The following is a 14451-nucleotide window of genomic DNA, read 5'->3' as shown; positions in this document are numbered from 1 at the left end:
CATGCTGAGCAATCAATTCGCTACTCAGCAATTAATTCAGTATACCATTAAGTTCCTGAATCTCATGTATTTTCCGTAGATGCCATCGGCAGAGTGACCAATCAGCTTTTCCTCGACAACAACCTTAATTCGTAGATGATCTGGGGCGTCACGGTCGGTGCAATATTTCCCGGGACCTTGCATGGTATGAACAGGCCTTGTACAGCTTCAGATGCAACCCACGGCCGATTTAACAACTAAACAAAATATAGCGGAGTACAGCCCAGGAGCAGGCCATTCAGCCCACAACATTTCGCCGAGCGAGCTAAAGCGCATGTCAAAAACAACCAGACACTAGTCCCTCCTACCTACTCAAGACAAAATCCCTCCAACTTACCTACATCGTGGCTTATCTAAACGTCTCTTAAAAGTCCCTAATGTATTTGTCGCTTCCACACTGGGTTGTTTGACGTGTTGTAGGAGGATACTAGATACCTTCTGAAGCCTACTACACACACACACACACACACACACACACACACACATACACACCACACACCACACAGGTAAGACGCGCTCACCCCCATCCCATCTCTGTTATCGATACAAGGTACAAATACCAAGAGGGGCACAGATGTCTGCTTTCACATCCTGACCAATAATGTGATGGCAACCATCGCTGTACACTCAACGTAATTTGGAGTGAGTGCAGGAATTAACTAATCGAAGAATGGGTATTACGTGGCCTAATGCAATACCTCTCTTTCAGTTAGTGAAAACTTTGAAAAGAACCACAAATCAATCACCGCACATCAAGCTGAAATTTCACCGCTGAAGGAAAGTAAGTTTATAGTTGACATAAACTTTCTCATTTACAATTCTTCATCCTACAAACCAAACGATCACACATGTATTGTGGAGGTGGGATCGATTGCAAATCTAACACTTCCCTTTTCATCTCTGTCATACACACTCCTCATTGTACTTCTCCTCCTTTCTACCTCTGCTTTCATCTCTTCTCTCTGTCAATACCCACCCTCTGTGGACCTTCACCTGTCTCCGGCCCCTTACCTTCCCTCTATGGGCCATCCTTCTCCTCTATCGCCTTCGTAGACCTTCTTCCACCCGCTCTCTCTCTCTAACCCCTACCCCTCTCTTTGTTTCTCTGTTTTTCTCAATTCTATGTAGGGCATCCTCTCACTCTCCTGACCTTGGTTCTTGCGTCTACTTTCCTCGTCTCATGCCGTTCGCTTCTCTGTTTCGGTTTTTCCGTCTCTCTGCTTTCTTCCGACACTATCGCCTCAGCCTCCTCCCAGGATCATTCCTCGACACGCCATCTCCTTCACTCACGTAACCTTTGTTCACTGGCCATCATCGTCTTGCATTACCGAAACCTCCTCTCATCGCCCAAATGTATTTCCGTCTCTTCCTTCCCCCCATTATTCCCTAGAAACCCCTCATCACCTTTGCCGACATCTCACCTTCCGCGCTTCCCCAACTCTAAGCTTTCTGACACCTCGTCCGTTGCATTCTACTGGTTTATTTCCCCTTTACATCGTCCAGGACACCAAAGCCTATTTCCTTTGTCGGCAATCTATTCTCTATCTCCCTGTGTCTGCTCTCTCTCCGGAGCCCCTTGTCAAATGCACACACTATCCCCATCAATCTCTTCCCTACCCTGGGCGCGCACATTCTCAATTCTCCTGCCTTTCTTGCAATGTTCCTTGGGAAACCTGGCCTCACTGTATCCCCCTTCTCCCTCCTCTCTGTAACTGCCCTTCAACATCCTAACTCAATTATCTCTCTGTACCTCCGTCACGATTGCTAGCCAACCTTCTCCCTTCTTCACAATGCAAAAACTCGCCCAAACTACAATTCTGCCTTTATTAATATATTAACCCTCTGCCCCTTCACCCCTTGTTTTTCATTGCATTCACATTGTTCCTTTTGCCACTCTCTGCTCCCTGCTCTCAGTGTCTTGACATTCAGCTCTAGTCCTCAGTCATTCTTCTTTACCGCTTCCTCTTTTTCTTCTATCAGATTTGCGCCTCTCTGGATATACACTCATTGCCCCATCCTCTTCTCCGTCCTTTCAACGGTACAATACTCTCTGGTTTACTTTGCCGTGCCCTTCACCATGTTCACGTGTTTTTTTTTTCCATTTTCGCGGACTAGCCTCTGCACCCTTTCACTCTGCAGCCCTCTCGCTACTCCATGTTCTCAACAATGCTCTCCTATCCTGCCCAGCTCCTGTAATCTGTTGAAACTCTTAACACTGTACTCGCGAAGGTGTCACTAACCACCACCACTTTAGCCCCTCCATTATACGCTGCCTCTTTCGACTACTCTTCCTTGATATCTCTCGGCCCACAGATCATTCTAACTTGCCATACTTCGCTCATGTTTAGACAACATAATTCTACCCCAAATCCGCCTTACCTTCCATGCCTTCTAACTACCTTTCCCTGCCTTCGTCTCCAGCTAATGCCGCAAATCAGTCTGCTCCCGACGTCTTCTTCAGGCCTTCTACCTTTCTTGACTTCTGTCCTCTTCTTCGGCTTAGCATCGTCCTACTGCCTCACGTTCACGTCTTCTCCCTGTCTCGCTCTCATTCTGTCCAGCTGTCTGTCGTCGTTCCTTCTCCCTGTTCCCGTGTCGCCCGCCTATTTCCACGCATTTCTTCGGCCCTTCAGCCCTTGCTCACCCGTCTTTTGCTGCCGTTGTTTTGTTCCTCTCTCCCTGTCCCTCGCTCGTCCTCTCTCCAGCATTCCCTCACCAACCACTCTTTCGTCCTTTCTTCACTTCCTCTTCCACGGCCTGCAGTCGATGCTGTCAATCGGCACACCTGTGACCCTCTATCTCACCGCCCACTCCTTCTAACCTCCTCTCCCTATCTTCAATGGTCTCGCTCCTTTCCCTCTCTCCCTACCCACTTCCTGTACGGACCTCCATTTCCTGAGCTGCCCTCTCTCTACATCCTGTCCTCATGTGTTTTATACCTAGGTTTCTCCCTGCTTCAATGTTTCCTCTTCTCCTGTGGATCCCGCTACCCTGAAACTTTAGCCGATCAAAACGGGACCCTCAAAATAGTTCTCTGAAATTTTCTTCAATATTTTCTCGGATTTGCCACTTGTCCCGAACAATGGATTCATTTCAAGCAAAATTGTTATCTGTTTTCCTCAAACACAACCACCTGGGAGAAAGCCAACGCATCCTATGCGTCCCGGAATGCCCATTAAATGTCATTAACAACGCTGCATAAGAGGTAGGGTTTTAGTGTGTGGTCAAACTCGCTAGCACTGGGGATTTGTCATTTTTGCACTGATTTTGTTGTGTTATGAGGGCATATGCTTTCTGCTCTCACTATGAAATGAAAGCGTTGTGTCCCCGGGCGATCGTCATTCCAGTGGAAATTGTTTGAGAACAGACTCAAACTATCTGCACATTAATAGACAGTCAGTTTTTCTTGGTTACCCCGTGAAATAATACTATATGAATTACCTCGGTGCTGAACGGTAAATCTAGCAACACTGCACGAGAAGAACAGGGGAATTTTTCTGATCTTATTTGACTTCAGCTGCGCAGGTTTTCCAGATATACGTTATTGTATCTAATAGTTAGATATTCCAAGAGAACAGTTATACAGTCATGGGTTTATGGAATCAGTAAACATGAAATCAGCTCTTTCGATCCATCTGATCTATCCCGTCCAAGGCGTATCATCTATGCTAGTTCCATTTCCCTCATTTGACATTCAACGTTAACCATTCGCCAGCTCATGAAAAAAATCCCCTATAATTTTGAAAGCATTGTAACCAGGCTTAATAACTCTGCATGTTTTCTTTCCTTCCACCCCAATGTGGAAATTGAGTATAACAACACTAAACATCCAACTCATCCAAATCATTTCATAAGTCCTCAGGCAATGAAGCGGTCCCTGAATACATAAAGCATGGCAGAGAAAAGAATTAGTCATTGTTCATAGCTTATGTGGTATTGGCAAGACGCAATGACAATTTCCCATTGAAAGTAGCCACCCAACTATGTACTCAATAGCCTTACTATCACTGAGAGTATTCTTAATCACATGAATCCAGAAGCTTCACTGGACCAGCCACATGAAAGATGTAACTGTACTAATCCCGCCAGAGAATGGGTATTTTGAACAAATGTTCCTGTAAACATATCTACCACTGACACAAAGAACGAGAGTGATGCCGTACGCTCTATTGAAAATATTTCTACGATTCTTCGTAAAAAGCACACAAGAAGTCAACAGCATGTAAGACGATGAATCTCATTTCCTCAAGAATTAAGACCTAAAACTATCTCTTCATTGGCATTTGATGAACACACTCACACTTCTGTAATTCAAGCAATCTGTATGGTCAATACAAGCGGACGCAGTGCACAAAACCAACACTAAGCAGCTCCGCTAATTACGCTTGACGTGAATTCAACCATAAGATACATGAGCAGAATTAGGCTATTTGGCTCATCGAACCTACTCTGCTAGTTTCGTCATGACTGATCCATTTCTCTATCATTACTTGCATTCTCCAGTAACCCTTGTCACGTGACCAGCAACAATGAATATAGACTTGAGTCAAGTTTTATAAACAAACATAAGCATTTATTAAACTCTGCTCAACAATAGCAAAAAGTATTCAGACCACTAACTTAACCAGAAGCTAACTGCTATACGGCAACTCTGCAACAGTTCTTAAAATGGAAAATCGAAAGTCCAAGTGATCTACACAGTCAGTAAGGAGAGATTTTTCTGGAAACGGATTTCTTCTCGACGTGACATTACTGCTGATTCTGCCCAAAGGATTCACTACAAAGGAAATAAAACAGCTCAAAGGAACTGACCTTTTCCTGGCGAATAAACACTGCACAAACCTTTCTGTCTTACAGGGGTTATCTCAGGTGCGGGTCACTATTTCTGAACGAAGATTCAACAAGGTCGATCCTTTTTTAAAACCGCCGAATGACACTAACTTTACTCGATCCTTCGGTTTCCCGTACTTTGGTAAGGTCTTCACTCTCCAATACTAGAGTGTGAAGGGTAATTCATGGGTACACCAAACAAAACTGGCAGGGATGGGCGAAACTGCCGGCACAACGATTCTGTACTTTACAATAGAAAGTAAAACTCCACTTTAAAACGAAAATACTTCATGAGACGAATGCGGAGCATAACGGAGTAAGTGACGAATTAAACAACTAACTACACTGCGTAACAACAGGCGTTTCCCATTATATACCTGTTGAGAACATGTCATCACGTGACCTCACACTGGCGGGAAAATTACATCACCCCACCACCAAAAGACCATTACATCATGCTCACAAGTTACTCAATCACATCATGGTCATAAGACAGTCACAAGATACCCACAAGCTATGTAACACCCTTTATGCCTTGACTTATCAAGAATCGATCATCCTCTGACTTTGTTATATCTGATGACTTGGTCATCATAGCTGTCCATGACAACGAAATCCACAGATTCACTACTCTCTGGCTAAATAAATAACTCTGTAAAAGTACTGGGGAACATTACGCTGGTTGAAGGGCGGTTTGATCAAATGACTGGGAAAGATGTCTTGTTAGTCCAGTCTAGCACTGACGTAACTGAAATTATGCTGCCCAATATGTTAGGTGAACCTGAAGAAGAGGGACCATGGGCAGTCCATATTTTTAAAGAAGGGGGAAATGTAGCGGAGGGCGACGACTTTAAAGACAAGTTGCTCTCGAAGTGAGGGAAAAGAGTTGGTAGATGTGAAATCTACAAAGGGCCCTTCAACGGTTGATGGAAATACTGAGCTGATTTTAGCCATCATATCAATGTTAGATGAATGCCAAAGTGTACCTGCGGAGAACCAAAGTTCACATAGGCTGAGGATGGTCTCTGGGGCCAAGCTCACCCCCGAGAATGAGGATGAATGTGCGCCTTAGGTGGCGAAGACATCTCAGTTTCTGGAAGAATAGCACTGTTCAGATAATATGATAAAGCAGCGACCGGTAGAGAGTTTAAAAGGTCAGTCTGCTGAGGTGATGAGGTTCCTAAAGGCAGAAAACCCGTTGGCCACGCGCGGGGACTACATGCAAGCGTTAGAAAACGTTTTAGACTTGACCGACAACGCAGCGGAGCTTACCCTGAGGTTCAGCCATACAGTCCAGGAGAAAGGGGAGAAATTTTCTGCCTACATTTTCTGGCCGGAGAAACAGCAGCATAGTTGGTGCCGTAAAAGGGTCCATTCATCTGGCTGAGTTAAATCGATTAATCATAGAGTTAGTTGCGAAGAGCGGGCTGGCACGCCACGTGATTGCTTTAAGCATTCGAATGATTCATGAGACTCCTCCCAATCCCTTGTTTCTTGAGCTGATCAGAGAACTAAGAGAGCAAGACAATAGGATGGTGGAGCTGGAGGCCAAATTCCTCAGTATTAGGCGTTGTTGTCGATGGGACCCATGTTGCAACAAAAGTAGGCATTTTGCAGAATACAGTCGAAATCCTACGAGCCGAAGTATCTCAGTTCATAGTGGTTACTGCTGCCACACAGCGTGAAAATTCCGAAATAAAATTGCACCCACCGGCAGGGTCTCCTAGGCAGAGGGCTGCTGCTGACAGGGGTATCTTGACGAAGGAAGAGACTGGTATTTTCTGAGTATGGATATTTCAGGCGGGAGTGTGCATGACAGGAATACCTTCGGAAAGTAGCCCAACAGTGGCTTAAACAGAACAAGAAGTCGAGGTACTTCGGAGACACTCAGTAAGGGAGCGACCTAGCATCTCGGAGAGAACATATTAGAACAAAGTATCAAGGAAAACTCTAAAATGCAAGATCCTATTCCAAACTCGTGTGTATTCGTATGGTTGAGGGTATTTATGCTCTCGCCTTACTTTAGATTATGAAGACACGCAGTCCTCTCTTATTGTCATTTAGTGATGCATGCATTAAGGAATAATACAATATTTCCTCCGGTGTGATATCACAAAACACAGGACGGAACAAGACTGAAAAAAAACTAACAAAACCACATAATTATAACATATAGTTACAACAGTGCAGCAATACCATAACTTGCTGAAGAAGTCCATGAGCACAGTAAAAGTTCAAAGTCTCTCAAATGTCCCACATCTCACGCAGACGGAGAGCAGGAAGAAAAACTCTTCCTGCCATACCCGACCACGGTCCGACTCTGAGTCATAGGAAAACTTCGAGCTCTGATCAGCACTCCAACATCGAGTACTGAGCGCCATCTCTATCCGAACGATTCGACCTCCTTCTCATTCGCCAAAAGCAGGCAAGGCCGGGGATTTTGAGGCCTTCCCTCCGAAAGATTCCCGACCGCGCAGTAACGACAGCAGCGACCAAGCGTTTCAGAAATTTTTCCAGATGTTCCTCTGTGCTTTCATGTCCGTCTCCATTAAATAAGAATTGTCCACTGCCCCTGTTTAACAGATACGATATCATTTTTCATTGGAAGGCTGCGCACCCACGGCGCGCTGCTCTCTCTCCTCCCGCCGTCTTGGTTATCCGATTACTCTACTCTTCACATCCTTTTACAACCGATGTTTGATGCCTCTGCTATTGACGCTATTTAGTGCCCTACAAATTTCGTGGCTTTAGCTCTGACGATTACCCGTATGATGGTTACTGGTCTTTCATGCTGGAGTGTTCGGAAACTAATGTTGGAGTAGCTGAAGCACTTGATACATTAGTGTTGGTGTGTCCGGAACCGGTTGAAAATTTTGAAGCCTCATTACTGTGGGATTAAATACTCCTATTGTGAGCATACAAAGAGAAAAAAATGAGAGCACTGTTTGAAAACCTTGTCCATTCACCCGTTGTTCAAAGCTGTTTTTGAGAAGGTGCTAGTTCCTCCTAAGCAGGAGGATGAGCATGAACGAGGAGCTGTGTGGTAAACCCATTCCAAACCTGACGTGTTACGTCCTGACGAAGTAGCTACAGTGAAAGTAAACCCCAAATTCACCGGGATGTCTGATACCGAGGCCATGCTAACCTGCTGGGGCGCTGGTGAGACCTGAACTGCAGAGACCTTCGGCTGTGCACGTAAGCAGAATGGCAGTGATTGACAGGAACACGCAGGAGGGAGAAGTAACCCGCAGACATGGGATTCCGATGGCGCATCGTTTCCCAGTGACCGTCATGTCTAGTGTTCTGGTGTGAAATCCGTGAGAGATGGACGGGGGTGGGGGGCGGGGAGGGGGAGGGGGAGAGGGGAGAGGGAGAGGGGGAGAGGGGGGAGAGGGGGAGATGGGAGACGGGGAGAGGGAGAGAGAGAGAGAGGGAGGGAGAGAGGGAAAGTGAGAGAGAGCGAGAGAGATAAGGGGAGAAGGAGAGGGAGAGGGAGGGGTTGGGGGACAGAGAGTTCAGGATCAGGAGAGTTAACAGCAAGTCATTCAGATTTGGTGACTTCCCGCTACCTGAGGGATGGAAAGGAAGATTAATGGAGATATTGAAGTCCGAAGATGTTTTTTTTTTCCACTGACGAGTTTGATGTGGGTTGTCCAAAGAGAATCTTCCATGCTATTCGAATGACAGAGGACACCCACTTCAGAGAAAGGTCTAGATCGTTCGCACCAGCGAAGATGGAAGATGTCCGGCTGTAAACTGAAGGAAGCAAATCATCACTGAGTCAATGAGTCCCTATGCGTCACCCATAGTGGAGCCGAGGAAGAAGAATGGGGAAAGTACGAATGTGTGCTAACTATCCGACAGTCCCCAAACAATATGCTGTTTTGCGGATCGACAAAGCTCTGGCCTAAATCAGTAGAGTAAAATGGATTATTGTGTTGGACCTAAGAAGTTGTTATTACAAGATACCCCTGAGAGAAGACTGAATTTATATGTCCACTTTCCGGTTGAGAGAATGCCTCTGGACATAACAGGAGGACCAGTATCTTTCCAAAGTGTGTAGTTGGAGATATGAAGGCCTGATGTACTGGAGTCCTTGAATGACCTCATAATGTTCGGGCCCACACGGGAGGAGCAGGAGATGAAGCTGTGAAGGTGCTAGACCGCCTGAAGGACTAAGACTGTCGCTGGACAAGTGCACATTCTGTAAGACGTTAATCAACTACGTCGACATATAGTCTCATATAAGGGAGTTGCTACAGATCCCTCCAAGATAGAGTCGGTGACCACATGATCATGGCTCAGGAATGTCATTGCCCTACGTTCACACCTTGGATTCTGAGGGTACTACCGTAGATTTAGGAAGTACGCCAGCGTAGACCATCCTTTGAATCAGCTTCTGTATAAATACCGGCCCATGGGGAAGGGACGTATAGGTCTTAGATCGGTTCTATTGGTCCAGAATCAACGCTGAGGTTGAAGAGCGCTGTAAGTCGTCTATTCGATGTATTCGGCGGCAGACGCGTGCGACGATAATTGCTCCATCATCTCACTTAGAGGGTGTGGCAACACTTGATTTAGTGTGTATATATTTCCTCTCCATAGAGTCAGATTCCAGCAACGCGGCAAATCCCGATTTCATCACTGATCACCTCGCCCGATATACTCCAGCTTTTCCAGCCAAGGACCAGAGAGCATCCGCAGTTGCCAAAGTGTTACGGAAGATGAATTTTGTTTATTATGGCGTTCCAAGATACGGCGTGATCGGGGAAGGGAATTTGAGAATCGGCTCACACGTGAGTTATTGAGCAAGTCTGGAGTCGATAGTCGTGGACCACGCCATATCACCCTCCGGGTGATCCCCAGCTTGAAGTGTTGAACCTTACATTGTTATAGCACGCTTGAAACACAGGATATCAGCAAGAAGAACAAGTGGCTTCAGCATATTAGACATTTGGTAGACATCTACATTTGTACATTCGGGCCTAGTGCCGAAAATGAGCTCAAATGGACTAAACACCAGGGATTCTTGATTGGTGTCTCTCACGGCAAAAAGTAATAAGTGTAACCTTTCATCGCAGTCCCTGTCATTCTCAAAACAGTAGGTTTTAATTATGGTCTTTAAAGTGGAATGCAACCGCTCCAAAGCCCCTTTTGACTCCGGGTGGGAGGCAGATGACACAATCTGTTCAGCCCGCAGCTCACAAACTATTTGCTGGAATATTCCCGAAGTAAAATTATTACCCTGGTCAGATTGAACTTCTTTAGGCAGACCTACCAGCGTGAAAAACTTACTGAATGCTTTTTTTACCACAGTCTTCGCCTTGATGTTTCTCAGAGGCACCACTTCAGGGAACCTAGATGCAGCACCCATAACAGTTAGCATATACTGATGACGAGCTGCAGTCTTTGGCAATGGGCCCACACAATCCACCATGACCCTGGAAAATAGTTCACCAAAAGCAGGTGTCGTTTAAGTGGTGTTGCTTGAATAACCTGATTAAGTTTCTCCTCAGTCCTGCAAAAATTCACAGCATCCTTTCTTAAATTAGGCCAGTATAATTCCTTCATAATTCTGTGCACTCTCTTTCTCACTCCAACATGTCCACCTAAAGGCATACTATGGGCCAGATTTAAACTTTCAGCCCTGTACACCTTTGGAACCACTACCTGATGCACAATATCCAAATCCTCACTTGCAGGAACAGTGACTGGACTCCACTTCCTCATCAACACCCCATGTTTAAGGTAATATCCCACTGATTTATTCTGAACCTCCTCTCCTGTGAGAGCTGTCTCCTTTAAAGCCACCATTTCAGAATATTTATTCTTTTCCTCTATAAATTCCTTCCTCGATAAGGACAAACCTTTTTCATACACCTTACTCTCATCAGCTCTTCTACCCTCTAAGTCCTGCTGGAATATGTAAGGCAGAAAAGTCTGTGACACATCATGATACTCTGAATCCCTTGATTTGCTATCATGGGCCTCAGCAGACTTTCTAAACGTGCTTCTAGTCACTACACAGCCAGGGTAAACATCAGTCTTTTTGTGTGGATCATTACCAGCATCTTCTTCATTAGTGGAACTGCTAAATCAACCTTACCTTGGAGGGGTGTCAACCTCCCCCGATTGTTTACTAAAATTAGCAAGATCTCCAGTATTATAACTACTATGTGTATATTATGTGTAAGGGGGTTTCGTCTTTTATGTTACTGTGTAGGCTAATTAAAATGGCTTCTTTGTTATGTTAACTTAAGGATGCTTCTTTGTTATGTTAAACGCTGAGAAAGTCCTTCCCGCTAGCAGTTCGTTTTCTATTATCTATTGTTATGAGGGCGAATGAACCAATTGGAATAGTTGGTATGTTTTTGGTGTATTTGAAGATACTGCATGCGCGGGGTTTTGGGGCAGAAGGCGGGAGCGAGAGACAAAGGATGGAGCAGGTGCTGTGAGTCTGCTAACGGGGTCGGACCCCGACCGGGGCGTTCGGCGAGGAGTGCAGACGGAGACCGACTCATGCCGAGTGTCTGGACGACCACCGTTGTTGGTCCCAGGCGGCCGGTTCAGGTGGTCCGAGGGGTTGCAGGGTGAAGAAGAGGGGTCCTGAGCTCCAACTGTTTGTGCACGAAGAGATAGAACTTTGATAAGTGTGGCGCCTTTTATTTTCCTTTTATATTTTATTATATATTTCCAGTAACATCTATAAACTGTAAATCATTAAATCGTATCTGGTGTATTGTCAATCCATTTATCTTATTCCTACGACCTTGATTCCGACCTGTCTCCATAGCAACTTCCACCAATGGTGTCCCAAAACAATAACAATCCTTCTTCTCCACAACATCATTGTGAATAACATCATAACCTTGAAGGTGTTTACCTCCAAATGTCAAAGCAAAAGGCAACAGAGTGGCACATAGTTCCTCAGCAGGCCTTTGTCCTGAAAGCAGGGTCAAAAGTCGCACAACCAATCCAACCTTCACAAGTACTTTATTCAGAAGTCCAGAGATAACACTTTTCTCACTATTTCCAGTAACACTTACCTCAGCAATTTTAATCTCATCACTAACTTTTAGCACACTGTCTAATCCAAGTGACTGAGAATCCTCAATTTCCACTGGTACCAAGGTGATCCCCTTATTCACTGAACCAAAACCATCTGACACAAATGAACCGCATTCCTTTCCAACCAAGTCAGACACCTCAGACCTTAACTGAACTTCAACACAAGGTTCAGTACCCTGTGAATACATAGGTACTTTCACAACCTGAACGCAGGCAATCAGGACAGCTGCCTCTTCTGAGCTTTCATCACTTGCCCCAGTTTCAAATTCAAGGTCACCCCGAACCTCCCAGCGACTCTCTGGGTAACTGTCATCTGCAGTAAACATAACCTCGCTGATTTAAAACAAACTTGTCTGCTGTATTAGCAGGCCCCCGCAGGGTGGCGGTATCCTCTTCATCTAGGTATGCCCTTACATCATAGGGTACAAAACTTTTAAATTCATCAAACAACACAAGCCGTTCCGAGCTGTAAAAATCATCAGGGTCCAACACAGGACCTTTTAGCTGCTACATCTCCCTCCCGAACTGTCTCTGTCTTTCTGCCTCTTCTCTCTCGAGCTGTTTCGGTTGCTCGTTATGCTCCATTTTTATTTTCTCTAACTGAAGCCGAATCTCAGCCTCCGTAAGTTCTTTACCTTCAGCAAACAGTTCAACACATCCTCAGTAAATTCCTTCGTCGAAATATAATATTCAACTATTTTTCTTTGAATTTCTACCTGAGTCATACCCTTCTTTGCCGTCTTAAGTTCCAGTTCCTCAACGAATTTCCGCAGCTCATTCTTTTTAGCTTTCTTCAAGGTCACAGGGTTTGCAAATGCCAGAAATTTCCTAACATCCATTTCTGCTGCTTTTCCGCACGATCAAATCGAAAGGGATTTTCACCAGTCAATTCAAATAAGCCCCCCAACTAATCTGTTTATATCTCGCACTCTGGCCCCAATTTTGATAGGGACCCCGGACAGGTTAAAGATCCAGCAGAAATGGAAAACACTTTGGAGTCCAGTATTGCTTTAACTAATGGTATTTATTAGTAACTACGCAAAACAGTAATATAAATTCAGATTTATCAAACAGGTTACCAATGATTATATATACGTAACTGTGGAAATCTATAAAAACCAAGTTTCTTTGAGTGTAGGGTTAAATAGATAGTCTTAGGATGATAACTAAAGTTCAGTTCAGTTCGTGGTATTGAGTTGAGTAGTGATGGTGAGAGAGAGAGAGGGGGGGAGAGAGAGAGAGATTTGAGACTTCAGATGCTGACACAGTCAATCTTCCTGTTGTCCACCGAAATACTTTAGAAGTCACGGACTGTCACCACCACAAAGGGGATCGTTCTTCTTTGGTTTAGTTATCAACCCTGCCCAGGGTTGCTGACACGGGTAACTCCCCACCGGTCACACCCTTTTCATACTGCGAGAGCCACTGATCGATGCACCTGATCAATCCTCCAAAACCCAACTTTCTGTGGGCACAGCAAAGCTCATTCAGTGTCCAAAACCATGTGTCTGCAGATCTAACAGCTGACCTTCTATTTATCTTACCATGCTGAATACTAGCTGTCCATCAATCGGCTCCTCGCTTCTCCTTCTGTAGAACCTGGAAGCTGCGAGTGTCCTTGCAAAAGTGTAAACAAATTGTTAGCAGTCTTCGCCTCTCTGTCTCAGACAGAAACACAAAAGCACACCAGACACACACACAGGAAAACAATAATACACAAACAAACAATAGCAGATACAAACGCACACACACACAAACACACACAGGCATACACACACACACACAAACAAATATACACAAAACACAGACAACTACACACACACACAAACAGAAAAACACACTCACATACACACTCACACAGAAAATACAAAAGCACTCCCAACCCCTCTCTCTCTCACACACACACACACACACACACACACACACACACACACACAGAGTAAATCACAGAAACAGACCACAAACACACAGAAATGCATCAGCAGACACACAAAGTCATACCGACACACACAAAAACACAAACACACACAAATACAGAAACACACACACACACACACACACACACAACACAGAAAACACAGACACACACAACACACAAACACACACAAACACACACAGACGCAAACACACACACACACACACACACACACAAACACACACACGAAAATACTCATATACAAACACACACACACCAAACACACAGAAACATACACACACGCACACACACACACACACACAAACACACACAGGTACACACATAAAACCACGCACACAAACAAACACAGACAAACACAAAAGGAGACCACACACATACATACTCACACAGAAAAATAGAAAAACACACCACACACACATATACAAAAACACAAACACACTCAAACAAACAAAATACAAAAACACTCCCCGCCTCACACACACAGACACAAAACCACACACAGACACAGAAAGTCACAGAAACAGACCACAATCACAGAGAAACGTATAAGCACTCACAGACAGACTGACACACAGAAA

The sequence above is a fragment of the Mobula hypostoma genome, chromosome 29 (genome assembly GCF_963921235.1).
Source record: "Mobula hypostoma chromosome 29, sMobHyp1.1, whole genome shotgun sequence".
In the NCBI taxonomy this organism is placed as follows: Eukaryota; Metazoa; Chordata; class Chondrichthyes; order Myliobatiformes; family Myliobatidae; genus Mobula; species Mobula hypostoma.
Note: the sequence above shows the minus strand (reverse complement) of the source record.